General features: G+C 39.6%; 1 pseudogene; it reads left to right on the top strand.

Annotated features, from left to right (window-relative positions):
• Window positions 1–4,533, top strand: part of LOC112012325 (UDP-glucuronate 4-epimerase 3-like) — a 10,184-nt pseudogene extending 5,651 nt beyond the window's left edge.
• The last annotated feature ends 4,277 nt before the right edge of the window (window positions 4,534–8,810 follow it).

Here is an 8,810-nt window from a genome sequence, read left to right as displayed (position 1 = left end):
TCAAATTTCCTTGATTTTAATCCTCCTTTTCTTCTCTTAGAACTTTTAGTCATCTTTGGAGAATGGGTAAGTTTAAGAAGTTGGTTGAGTCTGACGAGATGATGAACAAATTCATCGTCGACTATGGAATACCCAATAATGTGAGTTTGAAGTACTGTGAAGAAGGGGAGTGGTACCTTAAGAGGAGAGAGGGTGAAGTTGTGATCCCAATATTCGCTTTTGTAGAAGGAGGGATGAGAATCCCTATGAGGCCGGTGACCCTCAATTATCTTAGGCATTTTCGCCTGTCTCCTACCCAGTGTGCCGCGAATGTGTTTAGGATATTAGGGTGCGTAGACATCTTGAATGAGAAAATGGGGCTGAGACTAACTCACCATGATGTGAACTGGTGCTATAACCTTCATCACCTGAGGGGTAAGACGTATTATATGAAGACAATGGACGATAGGATTCGCCTCATCCAGTGTCTTCCTGATTCCAACAGGGGGTTGACTCAAGATTTTCTTATAGTGTCAGGAGAGTGGCACAACGGCTTTCATTGCCCAACAGTAGAGGGGGAGCCAGGTAGGACATCCGAAGTAGGAGATAATTTAGGTTTCAGTATTCTCAAGTTTTAGAGGACCATGCAAGACCTTGGTTCTGTCTAGTACTCAGATATAATGGTGTGTGTAGTTTTACCATAGGTTTGGGTCCGAGGACCATGCAATACCTTGGTTCTGTCTACCACTTCTATTTTTCTGTAAGCGGAGGTTTGTCCTCAGACCGCTTTACTGGAGATGATTCCTCTTTGGGTCAGATTATGATCTTTACACGTGGCATTGATCTCGCCTCCAGCTCGAAGCCCCATCTTTTTCATTTATGAAGCGCCCTTTGTCTGTTCGTGTTTCGCGCTGGATGCCTCGGTGCGCGAAACGCGCCTTCATTAATGTCCTCGTGAATTAACACAAGTCCAACGGTCTACGGCCTCCTTGGAAATTGACAGCTTCATTATTAGCCCAGCTGATAATTCTCTTTTCGAACTCTGCATAAATTAACTCTCACCAACCCCCAACCCCTATATAAAGTGGGGAGATGGTTTTTCCACAACACATGGACCTCTCAACACAAACAGAACAAAACACATTCTTCCAACTTCCCAAGCCCTTTTAACAACCCCACCGGAATTGTTACCGGGATTGACAAAAACCAGTATGGCCGCAGCCCCCACTAGGCTTTCGGTGCGGCAGAGTCTAGGCGTAACCCCGATGGCGCCCTTCGAGGTGTCCCAGAGGGGTGTTGTTAGAGAACCTAACGTCTTTCCTCGGAGCACACCCCCGATGAGGAAGATGTGCGAATTCACCTCATGGGCGATGCTCGAGTGTCGCCGTCTCCAACGGCCAACACTCATGAGGATCGGAGAGAATCGAGGGAATATCATGGGGGAAGGTATCCCGGAGCCCCTGCATTTGCTCCTCTCTTTGTTCCAGCTCCGCCTGGCCGAGAAGGGAGTTGTTGGTGGTCTAGAAACATGATTGCCCTTCCCTTTCTCCGCCTCTTGTCAAGCTCTCCCATTCTCTTTATACCAATAAAGGGACGGCTTGACACTTCCCACCGGCTAGTTTTCTCTTAGGGCGGCTCCATCTGGGCCTCTGATTGTAGAAATAGCTAGTAGGATTAGCTTGTAAATTTATATGTAAAACACACCTACCTGAGCCTCTGATTGTAACTTGTACTCTTTCTATTCATGAAATAATAAAATCAAGATCTTTTTTTTTTTCTACTGTCAAATCTTCTATATATATATTTTTTTCAACCTACTGTAAAACGAATACTTAGAACACTCGCCTGGTGCGCCGGCTAGCACCCTAATCCTCCCCACAGACGGCGCCAATTGTAGGGACTCAATTTGGATTGACCCTGAGTACGAATGGGTTTTCAGCCCAATCAAGCCCAAACAATAAATTTTTAGAGAGTGGGTTAAAAGTTTAGGCGCTGGCCGTCGATCACCAAGCATGAACTTTCTTTATAAAAAATACTAAGAGTTTCTTTACAAATGGGGGAATGCTCCTCGGCCTGTGGCCGAGGAGGCCTTTTTGTTCTCTCTCCTTCTTTCCCCCCCCCCTCTTTTACTTTACTTGCTTTTCTTATATAGTTTTCATCTGCCTATCTCCTTATTCCATCTGTTGATCATCCATTTGCCTCTCTTCTGGCCGTCTGTCCCATCAGAGGTCTTATCAGTACTCAAGTGGTTCACTCTAACCAACATTGCCCTGCTAAGGGGTTATATCCCCATTAATGCAGCCAGAGGGGTTAGGTGAATGCATTAAGTGCGAATGTGACAGCTTGCTCTGAGCTTATCCCCTCCCAAAGATTATCCTTAGAATGCCGAGGACGAACAGGTCCTCGGCGTAGGTCACAAAAGAGGCTTTGTCTAATTTAGCCTTGGCTGGTCAGTCCTCCTCGGCGTTGGCCTTGGGCCTAGTACCCGATGGGCCGAGGCTATCGGGCCCACGGGCCCCACACTTATTAATACACATTATTTAACACAATCAAATGGTTCCAATTTCATATTCAACAATTAACATAAAAACTTCTACATTCAACCAATTCAACAATCACCATCAAAACTGTCAAGTGCATATAATATTCAAAACCCACAAAAAAAATCCCCATTCTACAATCAACATTACAAATACATAACCTTACCTTTCTTTAAGGGACTGGTGCTTTGGTTTTGAGGCTTGACCACAGTAGAAACGTGCTGATGCCACTAATAATTTCTTGAACAACAGGAGCAAGGCCATAGGTGAGAGTTTTTTTTGAAGATGTAAAGAAATTTAGGATTTAAGGTTGAGAGAAAATGAAACGAAAGAGTAAAGATTTTTTTTTTTTGGAGAAAAGATAAAAAGAGTCGAGAAATTTAGGTTAAGGCTAAGAGATGAAATGAAAGAATAGAGAAATTTAGGGCCTGGGCATGGGCTGGGAACTTATGATTTAGGCCTAGCTTGGGTATGAGATTTCACATTTTTGTTTATTATTATATTGTGCTCATTGCTGGTAACAAATTATCTAAAGAACTCTTTTGAGACCTAAATTAATTTTGGACCAGCAACAGTCAAAAACACATTTGGACTAGTAATAGTCAAAACCACAATCAACATGATTGGGAAGTCGGTAATATAAATTATTTAACAAAAACAATTAGATTGTCATATTCAAATGTCTTTTCAAGTTATCATTCAAATCTATCCCAACCTAACCTAGAAAGCATGGGTGCGCCAATTGGGTTGACGCACTTGAGTCCGATACGTCGTTTGGCTATGGACGTGGCTACACGCGCGCCCTAGACCATATTTTTTTTGTTTTCCAATTCAGCCCGATGCAGTCCGAAATGGGTCCCGAATCGATCCAATATATGTTGAAATAAGTGTTTAAAAAAAAAACCATAAAAGATTTTGTCGAAACATACCATTTTGACATCCTAGTTCAAAGAAAAAACCCTAAACTCATCTCAAACTCTAAATTTTGTCACTTTATTATCTACTATTACTCTTAAATTAGCATATGCTTACCATTCTATGAAAAAATATGCTTAGCAATATATAGAAAATAAAAATAAAAATATATGTAATAATTTATTAATAAACATATCTTGTCGCACCCGCATCTACGTTTTCAAAAATTGCCGAGTCGCAGCACCACACCCACACCCGTACTCGAACCCGAATTTGCACCCATGCTTCTTAGAGGTGTCTACATACTTGAAGGTGACATAAATGACATGTTGCCATTCACCGAGCTTTTTGACACTGTCTGGTTCACCCACTTGATGCATCTGGCAACACATGCTAAAGCTTGTTACGCTATGAAAAATGCATATTCTTATATTCACAGCAGCATTGTTGGATTCATTAATTTACTCGAAGCATATAAATCTTTGGACCCTCAACCTGCAAACGTGCGAGCTTTTTCTAGTTCTGTATATGGTTTAAATACCAAATTACCATTTTCTAAAGAAGAACATACTGACCGACTAGCAAGTCTCTATGCTGCTACAAAAAAAGCTAATGAAGAAATATCACATAATTATAATTATAATTATATCTATAGGATTTTATTCACGGGGTTGAGATTTTTCACTGTACGTGCTTGGGCCATGGGGGAAACGAAACTTATTATACTTTGAATTCACTAAGAATGTATAATGAAAGGGAAAAAAATTGCGTTTGGAGGCATGGAGGTATTTTTGTAGGGAGAAATTTTACATACATTGATGATGTTGTTAAGGTTGCATGGTTGCATTGGATATAGTTGAAAAAAGTAGTCGGAGTGAAGGAAAAAAAAGAAAGATTTAGAAGCACTTTTGAGAGTTTTAATATGGGGAACACTTCATTAGTAAATGTTGAAGAACTTGTGAGTATTTTGGAGAGGTTGTTGAAGAGGAAAGAAAAGGGAAATGTACATGAATTGCCTGAGAATAGGTACCTAGGATTTACTCATGCTAATATAAAATTGGTGAAGAGGAGCTTAGTATGGATTTGGAGACCAGGTTGAAGGAATTTGTGGAGTGGTATGTTGATTGGATCCAAAAAACTTAGATACGGTTCTTTAGGTACTTATAAATTTGGTTTATTAATTAAATTCAATGCAACTATGTTTTTTGAATTTAATTGAGGAATCTAAGGTATAGCTCCTAGGAATTCGTAAAAATGTAATTTATTTTTATTTATTTATTTTTTTTTTGTAAATTGATAGTTGAGCTACAAGACCATTTTATTATTTCTAGGTTTTCTTCATGTGGTATGTTCATTTGGATTGAATTTTTATTGGATATTTTTAATAACAATTTTTATTGGATTTGATGTTAGAGTTTGTTGGATTCATAGAGTTAAAAAGATATGTTTTCTTTATCATCATTACAACATGCTATTTGGAAGCAAATTAACCTTCTTGGGAAGTGAAAATTGATGCATCTTTTATCCTTACTACCAAAAATTTATGAATGTTTGTCTCATCTTTTTGCTTGTCATGTTGATATATACATAATACCAAGACTATATATGTCATGTTGTTTCCAATAGTTAGATAGTTGTTTGACGATCATGGCTGATAGAGGTCAGTTTCATTGAAGTCATATACCATTTGACTTATTTTCTCCATATTTGTGAATGTTCCTTACCTATCAAAAGAATTTAGGGGAAAAAATGTAGGTGTTGTTACATTTTACATGCTTCTTCATGCATAAAAAATTTCTAACTTGATAATAGGCCTTGATCAAACTTCAAAGAAGATTGTAGGTTTTAGTACTAATGCTTGAATTGGCATGTAATATTACTGCTCATGATGTCACCGGCCATCTTGGTTAGTTAATTTGTGATTTTTTGCAACCTTTTAGTGATTCAATATTATTGAATAGTTTCTTGTTGGCAAAACTTCCAACCAGAGGGCTATAAATTATCCTTAGACTTAAAGGATATGGTCGGTTGTGAATTATAATATTAGTCATTTTATCTTAATCACATAGGACTGAAAGTGCTCTTGCTCAACTGGTAAGTTTTTGAATATATTAAATAGTTAGGAATTGTTCACATCTATCTGAACATATTGAATTGATGTTAGGCTTTGGGCTACATTTCAGGAGACAGTTTTAATAACATTTATGTGATCTTTCACAGATAGAAAGTTGTAACCTGAGAGGCAGTTGATGTTTTTTCACACATCAAAACAAGCTTAACCAAAAGCAAGTAGTTGCAAGATGTCTCTGCTAACTTAAGCCGACATTGAATGTTAATTTATGCTTATATATATAATTTTCATTCACGTAAGTGTTAGTTTGAGCTCATTCAGAAGTATCTAAATTGCTAATGACAACCTTATACTAAGCAATCTTGCTTGGGCATATAATTTGAAGTCAGCAGGATATGTTGCTAGTAATGACATGAATTTTCCAGTAAAAGGTCTGCAAAAAATCATTCCAAGCTGCAGTCAGTCTAGGTTCCTCTAGTCGTGAGATATAAACTTCAAAATTGTTATATGTATCAGGCCTAATATATTTTTTAAGGGATAATTACAATTTGTACTTAGTTTATTTTTGTGCATCGATATTTATCTTTTAAACTGTCCAATGGAGGAGTAATCTAATCGGTGGAAGAAATTAACATTGTCTTCATCTGAGGATATTCCTGTTGCTTTGAGATCGGATAGAAAGAAGAGGGAGTTTGTACTCGCAGGAAAATTCTTTACTCGTAGAGCTCTCAATGTGGAGGTGGTTGCAAAGACTTCCAGACCTTTATGGCGCACTAAAGGAGGTTTCAAGGCGAACCTTGGGCTTTTGACAGACGTCTTGTTATCTTTGAAACATATGATGGTTATTCTCCTCTTCACACGTTGGGTTTCAAAATGACAGCCTTTTGGGTGCAAATTCATAATTTACCTTTTCCTCTCCAAACTGTTGAGACTGCTTTCAGTATTGGCGAGACCATTGGCCCTGTTATAAAACTAAAAGATTTAAGTGAAATGCTGGGTGCTAATTTCGTGAGGGTAAGGGTGATTGTCGATGTCTCTAAGCCTTTGTGTAGAGGAAGGAAAATTTATTGGGATACAGAGTGTGAAGGTTGGGCTGCCTTCATGTATGAAAGTTTGCCTAATATTTGTTATCTGTGTGGATTTGTCTTTCACGATGACAAAGATTGTTCTCTTTGTCTGCATAGCAAGGGTACTCTGAAATTAGATGATCAACAATTTGGGCCGTGGATAAGGGCTCCTCTTTTTAATCCGGCAAAGAAGTCTGTCATTGAAGTCAAAGGATACGAAGTATTGAATAAAGGTGATGAGAATATGATGATACTTCCTGCGACTCGGGTTGATTGTGATGTACCAGGACTCTAACAGGGATGTGATGATGTAACTTCTTCATCTCAGTTTCAGATTGATGTTGTGAATACTAATAAGGGAACTTGTGCTGAGGTGGGGAACTTGCCTACTATGAAGGATGCTTCTTCTTCAGTGAGACACTCATCAATGCTGTTGTTGGGGATTTTCTGAATTTTGAGCAGTCACACGCTTTAGATAAGGATATTAACTCCTCTCTAACTTTTTCTGATTTACATCCTGAAAATCTTGGGATTTATTCAGTCGGTCTTCCTATGTTTTCTCATGACACATCAGCACAAGCAAGTCTGAATTTAACTAAGAATGAAGTTAGGCGTGAGGTATCTGAATGAGTTGAAAACAAAAAGTTTTCTCTACCACGTCGCTCTCTCTAGAGACCGTGGTACGTAGAATTAGGTTATCTTCCTCGGAATGATATTTTCCTCCCTCTGCTAACACTGTTAACAGTAGGGCTTGTTGGGTTTCCTTCCTGGGATCTGGGAAACACTTTTCTTCTCTCTCTTTTCTTTTCAGCACTCTCAAAAACCGCATCCAGCATGGAAGAGATTCTTAACGAATGGGAAAAGCTGTCCCTAACGACTGAAGAAGGGACCAAACTCAGCCTAAAAAAATCAAAAAATCTGAAGCAAAAGGAGTATGTATTAGCAGCAAAGTTCCTGACCAGACGTGCCATTAACGTGGAAGCTATTGGACGAACCTTTAAGCCCCTTTGGAGAGCCCGTAATGAGTTTAAGATCAGGGAAGTGGGTGATCACGTACTGCTTTTTATTTTTGAGTTAGAATCCGATGCAGAACGAGTCTTAGTGCAACAGCCATGGTCCTTTGACAAGCACCTAGTGCTATTCCAGCGCTATGATTACAGGACCCCAGCCAAGAATTTACGCTTCACAAAGGTTAATTTTTGGGTGCAAATACATGGCCTACCGATGAGATTACTGGACCCCGAGACAGCAATAGAACTGGGTGAATCCCTTGGAGTAGTCTCAGAGACAGAGAATCCAAAAGAGCTGGTGGGAAACGATTTTGTCCGTGTAAAGGTGGAGGTGGATATCTCAAAACCCCTATGTCGAGGTCGTAAAATTGATATAGGAGAAGGCAACGAACGATGGGTGTCTTTCAAATACGAAAAACTCCCTAACTTCTGCTACTGGTGTGGCTTAGTGTCCCATGATGAGAAAGAATGCGAGAAATGGCTCATGAGTAGAGGCTCTGGATCAGAGGAAGTACAAGGGTATGGTGCATGGCTCAGGGCGACTCCGTACAACACAGGGAAATCGTCCTTTACAACGGTTTCAGGCATGGGAGATGGCCTTGGAGGTTCGAATGTCAGCAACGCCATGGAGCAACCAGCCAAGTCAAGTAAGAAGCCACCGGTGATCACTCAAAGCACCGGCAAGACTCAGCCCACCAGAGAGTCACAGCGGAGCGTTGACTCCCAAAATGGTTCAGATATGGATAGGGCGGAAAACAGGGATGTCCCTCAACAAATTACAAGCGAGAATTCCTCCCAGAATCCTCAGGTAATAAATAACATTCCTATTATATATCCATCTACGCTCCCAAAAGATTTTGAGTCCCAAATTGAAGAGATTGATATGGCGCTAAACAAGTTTGAATCCCATGATTTTAGCGCACCAAATAAGACAGCTGGCTCCTCAATATCTCCGGCCTCTAATGGAGACAATCTAGGAGTTAATGTGGATAGGGTGGAAAGTAGGGAATACCAAAATGTGGCACACGTGGAAAATCAGCTTTCAACTATTATACCAGAAACATTTGAACTAAGAAAGTGGAAGAAGTTGGCACGAAATATTCCTAAGACAGAGGTAGACACACAAAACTCCGTAGCAACAAAACGGGGTAGGGAGGGAGATGATGAAATCCAACTCAAGTTACCTTACAAAAAATATCAGGTTTCAAGAGTGGATGAACAAGACATT

Source organism: Quercus suber, unplaced genomic scaffold (assembly GCF_002906115.3).
Source record: "Quercus suber isolate HL8 unplaced genomic scaffold, Cork oak 2.0 scaffold_201, whole genome shotgun sequence".
In the NCBI taxonomy this organism is placed as follows: Eukaryota; Viridiplantae; Streptophyta; class Magnoliopsida; order Fagales; family Fagaceae; genus Quercus; species Quercus suber.
Note: the sequence above shows the minus strand (reverse complement) of the source record. Positions and strands in the feature narration are given on the sequence as shown.